The 15428-nt window shown below is 48.5% G+C and overlaps 1 protein-coding gene and 1 long non-coding RNA gene across 4 annotated transcripts in view; one reads left to right on the top strand and one right to left on the bottom strand.

Annotated features, from left to right (window-relative positions):
- Positions 1–15428, bottom strand: part of LOC115458422 (SLAM family member 5-like) — a 276484-nt gene that overhangs the window by 60487 nt on the left and 200569 nt on the right. The gene's annotated exons all lie outside the window — the stretch shown is intronic.
- Positions 1287–15428, top strand: part of LOC115458424 — an 86380-nt gene continuing 72238 nt past the window's right edge. Inside the window, exon 1 of the long non-coding RNA XR_003940058.1 lies at positions 1287–1539. This is a non-coding gene — a long non-coding RNA (uncharacterized LOC115458424). The remainder of the gene's footprint in view (positions 1540–15428) is intronic.

Raw genomic sequence — 15428 nt, 5'->3', positions numbered from 1 at the left:
TTGCGCAAGTTGCTGCTGTGGCTCCGCCCATGAACGTAGCGCCTCTGCCCATTGGTTAACATTCTGCAATTTGCCGCAGCAGCTCCTCCCATTGACATTGCGCTTCTGCCCATTGGTTAACGTTGCTGAGCTCGGTGCTGTGGCTCCGCCCAGCATCATCTTGCTTTTCGTAATGCCGTGCGAGGGGTGCTTCAACGCATGTGCGGAACGTTCATGACATGCTCTCTACTGCGCATTTGCGGGTGAGTCAGTCACTTGCAATTTATATGTTTGATTGGGATTTTTTAACCGCCTTGATGAAGAGATTCACTGATCAGCGTAGAACACGCCTACTCTCTGCCCTGACCCACCTCCAACTCTACAAAAGTAGCACATGGGAAGCGAGCATGCAGATCACAAAATGACTTCAGGCCACCAGTGCCTGCCCTGTAGTAAGGCCTCTTGAAGCTTCAGCATAGCTGATAACACTCAACCTACCATTTGGCCAAGTGGGCAGTGCCTGAGGGTCCAGAGGGTCTCCCCCTTGCTGCCACCGCACACTACAGCTTCTTGAGCCTCAGTGCCCCCCCCCCCCCCCGGTTTCACGTTGAAGGGCGCTGGTGGTCTAATGGCCTCTGCGGGGGCAGGAAAGAACACCACTGCTGCAATTCTACCCAGCACCGCCATGTTTTAAAAATGGCTGCCGAGACTCCCTGCGGCAATCTGGTGAGACTGTTGAGACCCATGAGACACTGCGGGAAGTTTTGGCATCCATTTCGAAAACACGGCAGCTACGGGCAGAATAGAGTACCAGGGCCCTTAAAGGTAGGACCACCAGGAAGGGCTCACTGAGGCTTGGGGAGGGGGGCAGCAGGAAGCGTCCAGGGGGCCCAATGACTTTTACTGCCCAGGGGTCCAGATCACTGTCAGTCTGCAACTGCAACCCACCAAAGGACAATAAAGATTTCATACCTGCTTTTGTACTGGCCTGGGTGGGGTGGAGGGAGAGCTGACAAAGGAAACTGAATAAGCACCAGGTATACATTTTGTGGCTGGGGGGGGGGGGGGGGGGACGAGTCCCTCCCTTTCCCTGGGTCTCTTAATACCAGCATATCAAAAGAGAGAGAGAGAGAAAAGCAAACCACGGCTGGAAGGAATCTGAGCTGGGAGACAATGGGAGGAGGGAGGGAGGGAAGTCAGTGCCTGGAAGAGCCCCAGGGTGTTGCATGGTGCTGCTGAGTTGTGTTCCCACACACACACAGAAACACAAGGAAATGCTCATTTCGGAATAAACGGCGACGGGCAGGCATTTTGCACAGGTGAAGATCGAGGCTCCCCTCTCCAGGAGAAGTGCAAGGGAGGGAGATCCCCCTTGCAAACTGGAATTTTCATGCAATTTTTTTTGGAGGGGGGGTAACCGCAGGGAAGCAGCACAGGGCTTTCTCTTTGCAGCCCTCCTGCTTGGCTGCTCTTTTCCTTATCCTGAGCAGAGGGCTTGGAGGAGGAGGTTTGCATCACGGCTGGATGGGGACTGGCTTCAACTTTCCTGAGAAGCAGCTGGTGAGCACCATGGCTGATTCAATGAACTGGGGCTTTCTTTGATCTCTGGATTTCTTTAAAAATTTTTGCTCCTGTTAAGTGTGGCCAGAAAATGCACGAGCCTGGGATGAGAGAGTTTTTTGTCTGTTTGGCTTTTGCAGGACGTGGCTGATGTGCATGTGTGTTGTTTTTTGTATTTTAATTAGGATTTTTCTTTTATGTGGTTCTTGTCCACACCAAAGGGGCCTGCAAAGCCCTGGGCTTTCCTGCAGAGGCAGCCTGCCTGCTGGGGTGGGATGAGAAGGTGGGTAGGGCAATCCATGGCTTTGTGTCAAAGGGGGGGGGGGGGGTGAGAAATGGAGGGAAGGAAGGATCGGGGTGGAGTGGAAAGCAGCCTGGATAAACAGGTTTTTTTAAACATGGAGGTTTCAAAATAACCAAAGGGGGAAGGGGGCGGCCATTGATTCATGTGGTTTTCTGGGGTTTTGTTATTTGCATGCATCCGTGTAAAACGGGGCTTAGCTTGGGTTATCTGTGTGTTTTGTATGCGTGTAAATATTTAATGCACAACATTTTATTTAACATTGTTACTTATACTCTTGTCAGTTTATCAGTTCTTTGTGCATTTTGTTCTGTTGCATTTTTGGAGCACTGGTAGCTGTAAATGATTAGAAACACTTGGAAGAGGTGAATTGAATTTTGGGTCTGGCATGCTTCCTGTGTCTGGGAATGGCTGGATGCTGCTGGCTACTTTCGCTCTCTTACTGGAGATACTGGACCAGCTGGATAGATGTTAGTGTCTGCCGGAAAGACTGTTTCTCCCTCCCCTTCTCCCCATATGGAATGGGGAAAACCCCCTTTGAGCCCCAAAGAGAGTTGCTGCTACCGAGTTCTCAAGCCCTGTGTCTCTTTAGGAGAAGAGACACCGTGGCTTAACTGGGCACCAGCATGAGCAGGCCAGTTCTGGTCCTGGAGGTTTGAAACCATATTCTGTAATATGCCATCTTAAGCTGGATTGTTCAGACTGAACCAGGACCCTGAGTCCAGGCAGAAAGGGTCAGATTTATTCAGGGTTTTTTTTGAGGGGGTACTTGGGGGTACTGAGTACCGGCACCTTTTCCATTGTCTGCTAAAATTGACCCGTGGTCCCCAAATTTGAATGAAAGAGCTCAGGCTCTACACACCAGTTCTGCCATGTCATAGATTCTGTGACTGGTTGCAGGGTGCTTGGCCATTGTGAGGTGGGTCCCTCAGTAATCACCCCAACACCCCTGAAGGGTGGCCTGGCATTTGAGTACTGGCACCTTTTCTATTGTCTGCTAAAATTGACCCATGGTCCCCAAGTTTTAATGAAAGAGCTCAGGCTCTACACACCAATTCTGCCTTGCCATAGATTCTGAGACTGGTTGCAGGGGGGCCTGGCCGTTGTGGGGTGGGTCCCTCAGTGATCACCCCACCCCTGGCCTTTCATTTGAATACCAGCACCTTTTTCTCTGGAAAAAATGCACTGGATTGGGGGAAAATTCCATAAGGCTTTCAGTGCATCTTGTAATAGCCAAGGCTAGTAAGTCTTGGGTGAAATTTGTGCAATTCTGCTGCATATCATCACAAATGCTATTATTGTCTGGGAGAGGGTTCCACATTTTTCTTTAATGAACGCATATGTAATATATGGGACATCTGGTGAACCTGGAGTGTGGGAACAGGGAACGTAATTAAAATGTTCTCATGTCTATTGGGGCAGCCAGAGTTCCAGGTACCGGGCATCACAACATGAGATCATTTATCGTTTATTTGAATTTAATGTACCGTCCATCGTAATCCAACTGAGCGGCCTACATCCTTAAAATAGGAAAACTAGAAAAAAATGAGAGGTGAAAATTACATGTTATCATAAAGTAACTAGAAAGTAAAGAGACATAAAGGCATATTTTCAAAGCACAGACTTACAAAGTTACATAGAGGGGCATAATCGAACGCGAATGCCCATCTCCATGAGCGTCTATCTCCGAGAACAGGTATGTGAAGGGGCGGGACAAACCGTATTTTCAAAAAAATGGGCATCCATCTTTTTTCCGATAATACGGTTTGTGCCCGGCAAATGCATCGGATTTGTGCGGATTTGAGCTGGGTGGTTTCGTTTTTCAGCGATTTAGCAACCTTCAAAAGCTAATCAAGAAATGTATTAAGTTATGTCCAATAAAAAAGGTATCATCTTATTTTCTTTTCCATGTTTTATTTTGTTTGATTTCTATTGATAACCTTAAGAGTGGACTAACACGGCTACCACACTCCTCTACTCAGCGATAATGGAAACCGAAGGCGCTCAGCTCAAAAACGATTGGTTTGTGGGAGGGGCCAGGATTCTTAGTGCACTGGTCCCCCTCATATGCCAGGACACCAACCGGCCACCCTAGGGGGCACTTGTAACAATTTAAATTAAAGAGTTAACTACCTCTGAAGTCCATAGCTCCCTTCCTTTGGGTGCTGAGTCCCCCAAATTCCCCCCAAAACCCACTGCCCACAACTCTACACCATTACCATAGCCCTTATGGCTGAAGGGGGGCACCTAGATGTGGGTACAGTGGGTTTTGGGGGCAGTTTGGAGCGCCTCCATTTACCACCACAAGTGTGACAGGTAGGGGGGGATGGGCCTGGGTCCACCTGGCTGATGTCCACTGCACCCACTAACAACTGCTCCAGGGACCTGCATACTGCTGTGATGGAGCTGGGTATGACATTTGAGGCTGGCATACAGGCTGGGAAAAAAGTTTTTATAATTGTTTTTTTTTGGGTGGGAGGGGGTTAGTGACCACTGGGGGAGTCAGGGGTGGTCATCCCCGATTCCCTCCGGTGGTTATCTGGTCATTTAGGGCACTTTTTTGGGACTTGTTCGTGAAAAAAAGGGTCCAAAAAAAGTGACCCAAATTCGCGCTAAAAACTCCTTTCTTTTTTCGATTATCGGCCAAGGACGCCCATTTCTCCTCAGCCGATAAACACGCCCCAGTCCCACCTTCACCACGCCTCCGACACGCCCCCATCAACTTTGGCCGTTTCCGCGACAGATTGCAGTTGAAGACGCCAAAAATTGGCTTTCGATTATACCGATTTGGGCGCCCACAGTGGGTCGAAATATGGGCGTCTTTCTCTTTCGAAAATAAGCTGGATAGTAACCTATGGAACTTTGTAAGTGTAAGTGCTTTGAAAATGAAACCCCAGAGCGTTCTCCGCTCTACCTTTTATCAAGTCTAAAGGTCATAGGCCTCTGCTTGAAATTTATCAGAGGTGTCTCCAATCCATAGTCCGGCAGAGTGTTCCAAAATGTTGCTGCAGTTACATAGTAACGTAGTAGATGACGGCAGATAAAGACCTGTACGGTCCATCCAGTCTGCCCGAGAAGATGACCTCATTACATAAGGTATGAGGTGATACAACATATGTATACGTGATTTTGAATTTTCCATGCCATTTTCAGGGCATAGACGGTAGAAATCTATCCGGCACTGTCCTTGTTCTAAAACTTCTGAAGTTGTCATCGAAGCCCTTGAAAAGCTCGACTCCAGCCCATCCAAATCTATGCAGCCACGATCAGGGCACAGACCGTAGACGTCCGCCCAGTACTGACTTTGCTTCCCAATTGCCAGTGTTGCCACCTAGTCTCCGCTAAGCTTCTTTAGATTCAAAAATGGAATTTCTTATCGAATGAAAGCAAACGATCTGAAAAGAAACATCATCCGTAAAGTTTTGAGGGACGATCTTGGTGCCCTGGATGGAGCACAGAGAATTAGTAGATGGGATAAGAAGAGAGGATGAAATGAACAGTCAGTTTTCAGTGTTGATGTTGCTTAGCTAAAACAAAATACGAGACTCTTCAGAGCTTGTAAGTTCCTGGCCCAAGAGCTAACTGGTCATTTTTTGGTTTGACAAATAGCGAATCTGCTGGCAGATGCGAACTGTGATGTCCCTCTTGTCTCTGTCCACTTTACTTCCTGGTACAGTGTTATAGATCCAAGTTATCTCTGTCTCTTCCCCCCCCCCCCCCTTCATTTAATTCTTTTATTTTAAAAGGAGGCTCTGGGCCTGAGGCTGGAAGTGGAAGACATTTTCAACACAAACCCTGCACTGGTTCTTAAGATGTTGCAAAGGTTGTTTCAAGCTCTGGTCTTCCTTGTTCATGGTAAGATGGAGCTTGAGGGTGGTGTAGCTGGGTTGCCCATCCAGGACCCAGCCAGGCTTGACCCTGCTTAGCTGCCTCTTCCTCCACACGACTGTTGCCTTCACTCCACAGCAATCTGGCTCCTCTGAGCCTTGGCTCCAGGCCCTGTGAACTCCCAGGACTTCCTCCTCCCTCCGTTCCTTTCACAGAGGCACATTCAAAGCCCAATGTTTATAAGTAAGAGCTTTTATTTTCTTGCTTCAAATCAACAAAACACCCTTCACTCCAGGTTGTTTAGGCTAGCAGCCCAGAGCACAATTCAGGTTTAACACAGTCAAAAACAGTCCATATAACTTCAAACTCAGGTTCAAAAACAGTCCATATAACTTCACTTCACTTTAGCTCAGATTACTTCACTTAGGGAACAGTACAGTATCAGAGGGAAAAACCAAATAGCTTGGTAGGTTGCAGCCCAGACCTTTTTAGTATGAAACAGTTTACACAGTCTTTCTTGCACCTTCTTACAGCACGGTTACACAGCCTTATTCCCACCTGGGTCAGGCTGGGGGTTTCAATTGTGCCCAGCTTTCTCTCCCACAGGCTGCACCTGTTTCCTCTTTAGTAGAGATTTCCCCCAGTGCCTCAGCCTCTCTCCTCCGGTCTTCCACCAGTCTCTCCAAGGTACAGCTAGCCACCCTCTTACAGCAGCTTTTCGGGTTTGAGCCATGGCTCCAATCTCCATCTGTTCCTCCCCTAGTCCTTCAGTAATCTCCATTTTATCCTCCTCTTCAACTTCCCCCGCCCCAATCTCTCCAGCTGGCCCTCATCACCTTCCTCAGAGACCATTTCCCAATCTTCTATCTCCTCCCCTAACTCTTGCACAGCCGGGTGGGGAAGAGAAGGATTCTGGGACTGGTAGTTCCTCCCCTTCTTCCTTAACCCAGCCAACCTCTCTGCCTCCGGTAGCCCAGCTTTCTGAATGTGGGTGTTGTGCACATGAAATCTGCCCCGTTGGGATTCCCCGGCTCCCTGTACCCCCTTTCTTCGTGCCTTCCCGGATCCCCTTTCACCTGCACTCTCACAGTGGATAAAAACTGCCTGACCCCATTCAGCCTCTTCCTCTTGAGGTACCATGAACCATGTTCGTTGTCCAACTTTGCCCCTCCCTTCCCACTGTTTTGGGGTTCTCCATGTACATCCCGGGATTTGTTGAAATTCAAGAGGGGAGGATAGAGAGTACAGCTCTGATGGATTAACCAGCTTGTGAATGAGGCACCTGTTTCTCTCTCTCCTTCCCTTTGTTGGTGCTGTCTTGCATCTTGTCTGGCTCTGGTTTCCATTTCATTATAATCACAAGATAACCAACCAGCTGATTAGTATGAGACACAAACACTGGTATGGCGTGCTGTTAGATAGAAACGGAGAAAATGACAGCAGATAAAAGACCACACAGCCTATCGTCTCCCCATCCACACCATCTACCAATCTCTCCTACCCCTCGGAGAGGCTCTGTGCTGCTCCCATGCTTTCTTGAATTCAGATTCGGTCGTCATCTCCGCACTGCACTCCCCTTTCTGTAAAAAAATATTTTCCTTACATTATTCCTGTCCCCTTTCAAGCTCCCTCATTCCAGAACTGCTTTTTAGTTGAAAGAGACTGACCTCTTTTGCCTTTCGACCACGAGACTGTTTAAACGTCTCTCTCGTATCTCCCTTCTCCCATCTTTTTTCCCAGAGTGACTGTATCTACTACGACTACTACTACTATTTAGCATTTCTATAGTGCTACAAGGCGTACCCAGCGCTGCACAAACAGAAGAAAGCCAGTCCCTGCTCAAAGAGCTTACAATCTAATAGACAAAAAATAAAGTAAGCATTGTATCATTGTGAATATTGGACAGTCCTGGGTTCTGCATTTCCTGTTCAGTTAGAATTGGTCTCTGCTGAATCATGGCACCACAAGCCTTTAATTGCAAGTTCCCGGTGAGGTTTTTGTTTTTTCCATATTTTATAGCAGGGCTTGACAAATCCTGGGTGCCAGGTCGCCATGGCGCTTAGAAATTGCACACTGGCGCCCTGGATTTAATGCCCCTCCTGAAGATTAGTGGATTCTTTTACTTTTTCTTTTTTTTGTAACACTGCCTGGCATCTGTTATGCTTCTGCCCCGCGATTTGGCACTCTGTGTAAGCTTGAGCCGTGCAGTGCAGGAAGCTTGGCTGTCTCTGCGAGGTGAGGGAAATAGGTAAGACAGAGTGGTTGAAGGCTGAGGGAGGTTTGAGAGAGAGAGAATGAGTGAAGGCTGGGGTGTGGGGGGGGGGGGGGGGAAGATGTGAGTGAGAGAGAGACTGGCGGGGACCCAGGTTTTGGTGAATATGAAACCTAGGCAGTTGCCTTTTTCTTTCATCTTTCTAGAGGATGCTGTTACAGAGCCGACAACTTACTGTGGAAAGGGCAACTACTGGCATTTTGGTAGTGATTTGCAGAGGTGCTGTAAGAAACTGATTTACTAAAGTTTCTTTGCCCACATACACAAAATGGGAAAAGAGCCCTTGGTAAGCCAGTTTGTAAAAGCTATTGCCTGGAAGGGGATTCCCCCCCCCCCCAACTTCAGTGGGGATAATTTTGGAAGGATGGGGAGGGAGAATCAAGAGAGGGGTCTGGGGCTGGCTCCTAGATATTGTGAAAATTTGTCAAGGTCTCCTCCACCCCCAACAGAATGGTTTAGTGCAGTCATTGTGGTGACAATCCTTGGCCTACGATGGGCATAGATTAGGACTGCTCCTGGAACGCTACAATCTTAGGCCCTAAATCTGGCCACTAGGGGGTGTCTGTTGTGCAAGGGCTAGGACTTCCTCTTCCGTATCCTCAGCCAACCAGAAACTGGATGATATAAGTTGAGAATCAAGCCTAGGCCCCTCCACATGAGTTGCCCCGCTCCCGATCCACATAGGGAGTAATTTGATAAAGTTTAGCACATGTTATAAAATTTCAACCGGCATAAAAGTGTGTACACTGACATATACATTGGGCCGGTAGCCATGTACATAGGTGGAGTTCACAAGTACCTGTGTAAGTTATGAAATGTGCTAATTTACACGTGCATTTAAATGGTCTAAACACGAACATTTATGCCTGCCCTCAAACAGCTGTAAATGTCCATGTGCTACTGCTTTTATAAAAGTGCACAGACGCTTGTGTATTTTTTTTTTAAATGGTGCATTCATGGGCGTCGACTTCTCTTAACGCTAGGCACCGTTGTATAAATTTAGAGCCTGCTATTTAGCTGGTAGTGATCAGTGATTTACCGACTGCCTCTAGTGTTGTATCCAGAAAATCAGTGCACTATATACGGAGCCAGCAAAAACTGACTTGTATGTGATCCTATTTATGTGGTGACCTTGGCCAGTTAAGTGTCGACTCCGCCAGTGGAACATCTCAAAATGCTGGCTTCAAGTTGGGTGCTAGCTGGACACTTTAAACGGCTCTAACCGGTTAATTGCGGCAGAATGTGACCAGTTGACCCCAACCAAGTGAGTTAACTGGCCAGGATCCATTTCTAGCCGGTTAAATTGATTTGACTATCGACCCCTTACCCTTTCTTTCCCTCATTCTATAACCATGTATTTATTTGTTACGTTTGTATCCCACATTTTCTCACCTATTTGCAGGCTCAATGTGGCTTACATAATACCGGAGAGGCGTTCGCTGACTCCGGTGTGAACAAATACAAAGTGATGAAGTGGTAAAATAAGATTCCTGTGGAACGGTCACATTAAGGAATTGTAAAGCGTAAGAATGGCAGTATGTCCATTACGTACTTTAGTTTTGCAGAGTTCAGGAATTTAAGTTGGGTCGGTAGGATAAGCCTTTTGAAACAGGATTGTTTTTAGTGATTTCCAGAAGGTTAGGTGGCCGTATGTTGTTTTCAAGGCTTTTGGTAGTGCATTCCACACTTTTGTGTGCATATGTAGGAGAAACTGGATGCGTAAGTTGATTTTTATTTAAATCCTTGTGGAGATTTAGATATGTTCGTGATGATTCGAATGTATTTCTGGTTGGTAGGTCTATGATGTCTGTCATGTATCCCGGGGCTTCGCCAAAAATGATTTTATGAACCATTGTGCAGATCTTGAAAGCAATATGTTCTTTGATTGGGAGCCAGTGCAGTTTTTCACGGAGGGGTTTTGTGCTATCAAATCATGTTTTTCCAAATATAAGCCTGGCTGCCGTGTTTTGGGTGGTCTGGAGTTTCTTTAAGGTTTGTTCTTTGCATCCCGCATACATTCCATTGCAGTAGTCTAAATGACTTAGTACCATTGATTGTATCAAGTTGCGAAATATTTTCCTCGGGAAGAATGGTTTCACTCGTTTGAGTTTCCACATTGAGTGGAACATTTTCTTTGTTGTGGATTTCACTTGGCTCTCTAGTATTAAGTTACGGTCCAGTATGACCGTATCAGTTTATCAAATATCGTTGCTTGTGCACATAACTTAATTGGTGCCAAGTACCAATTATTATATATAAACACACTCCCAGCAATTAAATAATACTCAGCACGTCGCCAATGCACGTGGCTAGCTGAGTGTATGTAACTTTTTTTCAAATGCACACGCTGCCCTTTTGTTATTTATATAATAAGCTACTTAGCTGCCATCATAGGAGAGGAGGAGTGGCCTAGTGGTTAGGGTGGTGGACTTTGGTCCTGAGGAACTGAGTTCAATTCCCACTTCAGGCACAGGCAGCTCCTTGTGACTCTGGGCAAGTCACTTAACCCTCCATTGCCCCATGTAAGCCGCATTGAGCCTGCCATGAGTGGGAAAGCGCGGGGTACAAATGTAACAAAAATAAAATAGATACTATTGGAGATTCTACATGGAATGTTGCTACTATTGGAGATTCTACATGGAATGTTGCTATTCCACTAGCAACATTCCATGTAGAAGGCTGCGCAGGCTTCTGTTTCTGTGAGTCTGACGTCCTGCACGTACGTGTAGGACGTCAGACTCACAGAAGCAGAAGCCTGTGCGGCCACATTGGTGATCTGCAAGGGCCGACTTCTACATGGAATGTTGGAATAGCAACATTCCATGTAGAATCTCAAATAGTAGCAACAGTGGAAGTCACTTAACCCTCCATTGCCCCATGTAAGCCGCATTGAGCCTGCCATGAGTGGGAAAGCGCGGGGTACAAATGTAACAAAAATAAAATAGATACTATTGGAGATTCTACATGGAATGTTGCTACTGTTGGAGATTCTACATGGAATGTTGCTATTCCACTAGCAACATTCCATGTAGAAGGCTGCGCAGGCTTCTGTTTCTGTGAGTCTGACGTCCTGCACATATGTGCAGGACGTCAGACTCACAGAAGCAGAAGCCTGCGCGGCCACATTGTTGATCTGCAAGGGCCGACTTCTACATGGAATGTTGCTAGTGGAATAGCAACATTCCGTGTAGAATCTCAAATAGTAGCAACAGTGGAGGAGTGGCCTAGTGGTTAGGGTGGTGGACTTTGGTCCTGGGGACCTGAGGAACTGAGTTCGATTCCCACTTCAGGCACAGGCAGCTCCTTGTGACTCTGGGCAAGTCACTTAACCCTCCATTGCCCCATGTAAGCCGCACGTACGTGCAGGACGTCAGACTCACAGAAGCAGAAGCCTGCGCGGCCACATTGGTGATCTGCAAGGGCCGACTTCTAATGGAATAGCAACATTCCATGTAGAATCTCAAATAGTAGCAACAGTGGAGGAGTGGTTAGGGTGGTGGACTTTGGTCCTGGGGAACTGAGGAACTGAGTTCGATTCCCACTTCAGGCACAGGCAGCTCCTTGTGACTCTGGGCAAGTCACTTAACCCTCCATTGCCCCATGTAAGCCGCATTGAGCCTGCCATGAGTGGGAAAGCGCACGGTACAAATGTAACAAAAAAAAAAAAAAATCATGGCCAGGTTTCGATAACATTTTTCCATTATCGGCTGAGAATGCCCATCTCTTAAGCATGCCACTGACACGCCCCTGTGAAGTTTGGTCTTCCCCGCGACGGACTACAGTTGAGGATGCCCAAAATCGGCTTTCCATGGAGGAAGTGGAGGAGCAGTTTAATGATTAGATCAGTCGAGTGAGAACCAGGGGAGCCTGGTTGACATTTCACAACTGCTCCTTGAGGTCTTTGGCAGATACAAACAGACTGTGATTCCTCCGAAGACAGAAAACTGCCTAATCTACCTGAATGTTTAAAAAAAAAAAAAAAGGACATATTTTTGCTTGTTTGTGCTGTGCTCCAGTTAAAAAAAAAAAAAAAAAAAAAAAAAAAGCGGATATGTAGCACGGTGCACCACATGTTTTCCTGCACAGCGGCAGTCTCTGGCCATGGCAATCCCTGCTTAGTGTGTGACCTGCTGCCCGTTTTGCAGGGAGCGGTGTTCCTCCTTGGGCTGCTGCACGGTGTGCAGTCCGTTCCCAAGTGGAGGAGCTGTTTCGCGGCTCGCACATAAAGGACGCGCTCGGTCACAGCAGCACGTTTCTTTCAGCTCTGGTCCCCAGTGCAGGGCCTTGATGCTTCGCCTCAGAAGGAGGTGGCCATTTTGTTTTGTTTTTTTTTGGCAGAAGTGAAGCCCCTGCGCAGGCAGCTGTGTAGATAGGGGTCCCTTTGGGGGGGGGGGTGGCTGGGTCAGGGCCAACCCTTCGTCTGCTCCACCGGGCCTTGGGCTGGTGCTAGAAGCCTTTTCTCCATCAGGCCTGGCAGCTCCAGGGTGGGAGAGGAGATGGGGATTTCCCTGCCTGTTCCCATGGGATCGCAACTGCTGCCCCGTGGAGACTTAGTCTCAGATTTCGCTACAATTGGGCTGCTAGGAGGCAGCCCCCTGATTTCAGAGGCACTTGCAGCGCTCCCTTGGGGAGTTTCCGGAAGGTAGTCAGGCGGCTAGCTTTATGAAGAGCCTCAGGGGACCGTCCAGGGTATTTCTCCATTCTCCTGGACATTCGGGTCCTGCTTGCCACAAGGTGGAGTGCGTCTGACACAGGCCTACAGGTTGGGAGGACCGTGGCCCGTCCTTTTTCTCTGGTGCCAGAAGGAGAGATGTTCCCTTACCTAAGTTGGTGTCTGCAGTCACCTAGAGTACTACCCTCCTGGTGGTTGGCAGCCTTGCCTTGAGGGATCTGCTAGATAGGAAGCTGAAATGGGCTTTCCAGCACACCTTGAGGTGACTGCTTTGGAGCTGCAGGCTTCTATTTGTAGCCCTTTCGTGGAACAGGCCTGTTTGCAGTGACATCAGCGGTCCTTTTTCCCGGGGCAGTCCTGGGCTGCCTGGATGGAGGCGGGCTTAGCCTCTCTGATGGCCACTGTGTATGTCAGTTTTTCAGCCACAGGCATGTCTTTGACGCTCTCCACGAGGCGTCAGTTCTGGCTGTGGGCATGGGTGGCCTTTGCCACTTCAAAGGCCTGTGTGGTCAGGTTACCCTTTTGAGACACATTTCTTTTTGGGAATGACCTCAGCAATTTGGTTCAGGAGCTGGGTGAGCGGGCCCCAGCATCCTCCAGAAGACGTTCCTTGTTCCTCTTCTTGCCTTGTGGGCTCAGCAGGTGCCCTGTTTCATGACATCTCCTTGTGTAGGTCTGGTCGTCAGACCTTTGGCCATAGGGCTCAGTTTCGGGCCCGACAATCTTCCTTTCGGGGGACGGAGAGCCAGCAGGGCACTCAGTGAGTTGCTGCTGTCTCCCGGCAATCCCAATATAGCCAGGCCGGATGGACCCTCAGGACCTTCAGGGGTCCGCTTCAGGCCTTTCGGGACGTGTGGTCTACCTTTTCCTCAGCGCTGGTTATTCTGGGTGATGGCTTTCAGTTGGAGTTCTCTCCTCCGGTAGCTCCTCTGTTCTTGCAGTCTCCTTGTCGGGGGGCCTCTGGCAGCTCAGAGCAGAAGCTCAGTTGAGGTACAGCTGGCCCTTTGGGCCATTGTTCCCATCCCTCCCGCCGAGCGCATTCTGGTCGGTTCTCCTCCTATTTTGAGGTTCCCAGGAAGATGGGACCAGTGTAATCCAATTGGGATCTCTAGGGGTCCATTTTTGGATGGTGACCCTGAGGTCCGTGCTCCCGTCCGTTCAGAGAGAGCGTTGTCTCTGCTCTTGAGACCAGGGAGGCGTAATTACCTTCCCCTCTTGGGGCTGCTTCTGCAGTTCTTTTCCAGTTCTGGTCCCAACCATTTGGTCTTCTCACAGGCCTGGGGATCTTTTCCTAGGTCTTGTGTGTAGCGGTCTTTCTTTGGAGACGGAGGTTTCGTTTCCTCCCGCACTTTGACAGCTGGCTAATCCGAGCTCTTCCCAAGCCTGTTGTGTAGAGGCTCCTTCAACAATGGTTCGCCTCCAGTTTTGTTTTTTCTTTTCTGGTTTGGGTGTTCAATTTCAGTGGGGGCGGCTGGTGCCAGCACACCAACTTGGAGCATCTAGGTGTCCTTTTTGATTCCCTGTGAGCTAGAGTGTTTCTCACAGAGGGACGGCGCTTTAAGTTAGTGCACTGGATTCTTTGCTTCTGCTTCGTTCCCAGCTTCCAGCCTGGGAGTTTGTGCAGCTCCTTGGTTCTGTGACAGCGGCCCTGGAAGTGGTACCTTACCCTCGAATGCGGCCAATTTATAGGGCCCCGTTCAGCTCCTGGTCTCCAATTTCAGAGGGTTACAGCCTCCGGCTTCTTTGCCTCTGGCGGTGAGACAGACCTGAGGTGGTTGTGGCTTCACCAGTCGTTGACCTTAGGGAGGCCTCCCCGCTCCTGCCTTGGGAAATGGGGTCTACGGTTGACAGTTTCTTGGGCTGGGGGGGCCCCTTTGCAGGGGTCCCCTGGCACGGCTCTTGGTTTCCAGTAGAGGCGCATTGGCCCTCTGGAGCTGTGAGGGGTGCGCTAAGCTCTGGAGGCTTTTGCCCCGCTGTTGGGAATGTTTTGGTTTGGGCCTTTTCGGACATTGCTATGGCACTAGCCTCTTCTATTAGATAGGGGGGGGGGGACTCCTAGCAATCTGCTGGCTCTGGAGCCCAACTGGTTAGTGGCCGGGGCACAGAGACACCTGTTGTGCCTTTCGGTGGTTTTGAGGGGTCCCTCTCACGGGGGCCGACCTTCTTAACAGGCACACTCGGACTTCCAGCGATTGGGAGTTGACTGTTAAGCCCGTTACATCTGCTGATATGTCGATGGGACTTGGTTCTCTTGGCTTATTCCTATGTCACCGCTCCTCGGTTCTTCAGCCGTGGTTTCACTAGAGGCAGGTCTTGTCAGATGAATAAAGTTAATTACTTTGTCTGGGTGACCAGAGAGTTGGATCAAGGAAGAATGCCAGATGTGGTGTACTTAAATTTTAGCAAAACCTTGAATGTAGTTCTGCATAGGTGACTTATAAACTGAATTCCCTCAATATGGGCCCTAAAGTGATTGATGAGATTAGGAACTGTGAGTGGAGTTCACCCTGAGGATAAGGGGTGTTAGCTGCGGTGTGACCCAGGGATCAATTCTTGATCCACTTCTTTTTAACATTTTTGTAAGCGATATTGCTGAAGGGCTGTCGGGTAAGTTTTGCCTCTTTGCCAAAATTTGCAATAGCGTAGACTCTGTGGATCTTATTGATCCTTCATTTAAAGGAGTTAGATTTTAAAATAGTTCTGCAGAATTCCTTCTCATACTAAGCTGTCTAAGTTTGGAATAATTTACCATCCAGTATGAAGAACCAACCTTCTTATGTGCTATTTCAGAAGGGTTTGAAAACATTTCTTTTTAA

This window comes from Microcaecilia unicolor, chromosome 14, assembly GCF_901765095.1.
Source record: "Microcaecilia unicolor chromosome 14, aMicUni1.1, whole genome shotgun sequence".
Lineage (NCBI taxonomy): Eukaryota > Metazoa > Chordata > Amphibia > Gymnophiona > Siphonopidae > Microcaecilia > Microcaecilia unicolor.
This window is presented reverse-complemented; position numbering and strand designations above follow the sequence as displayed.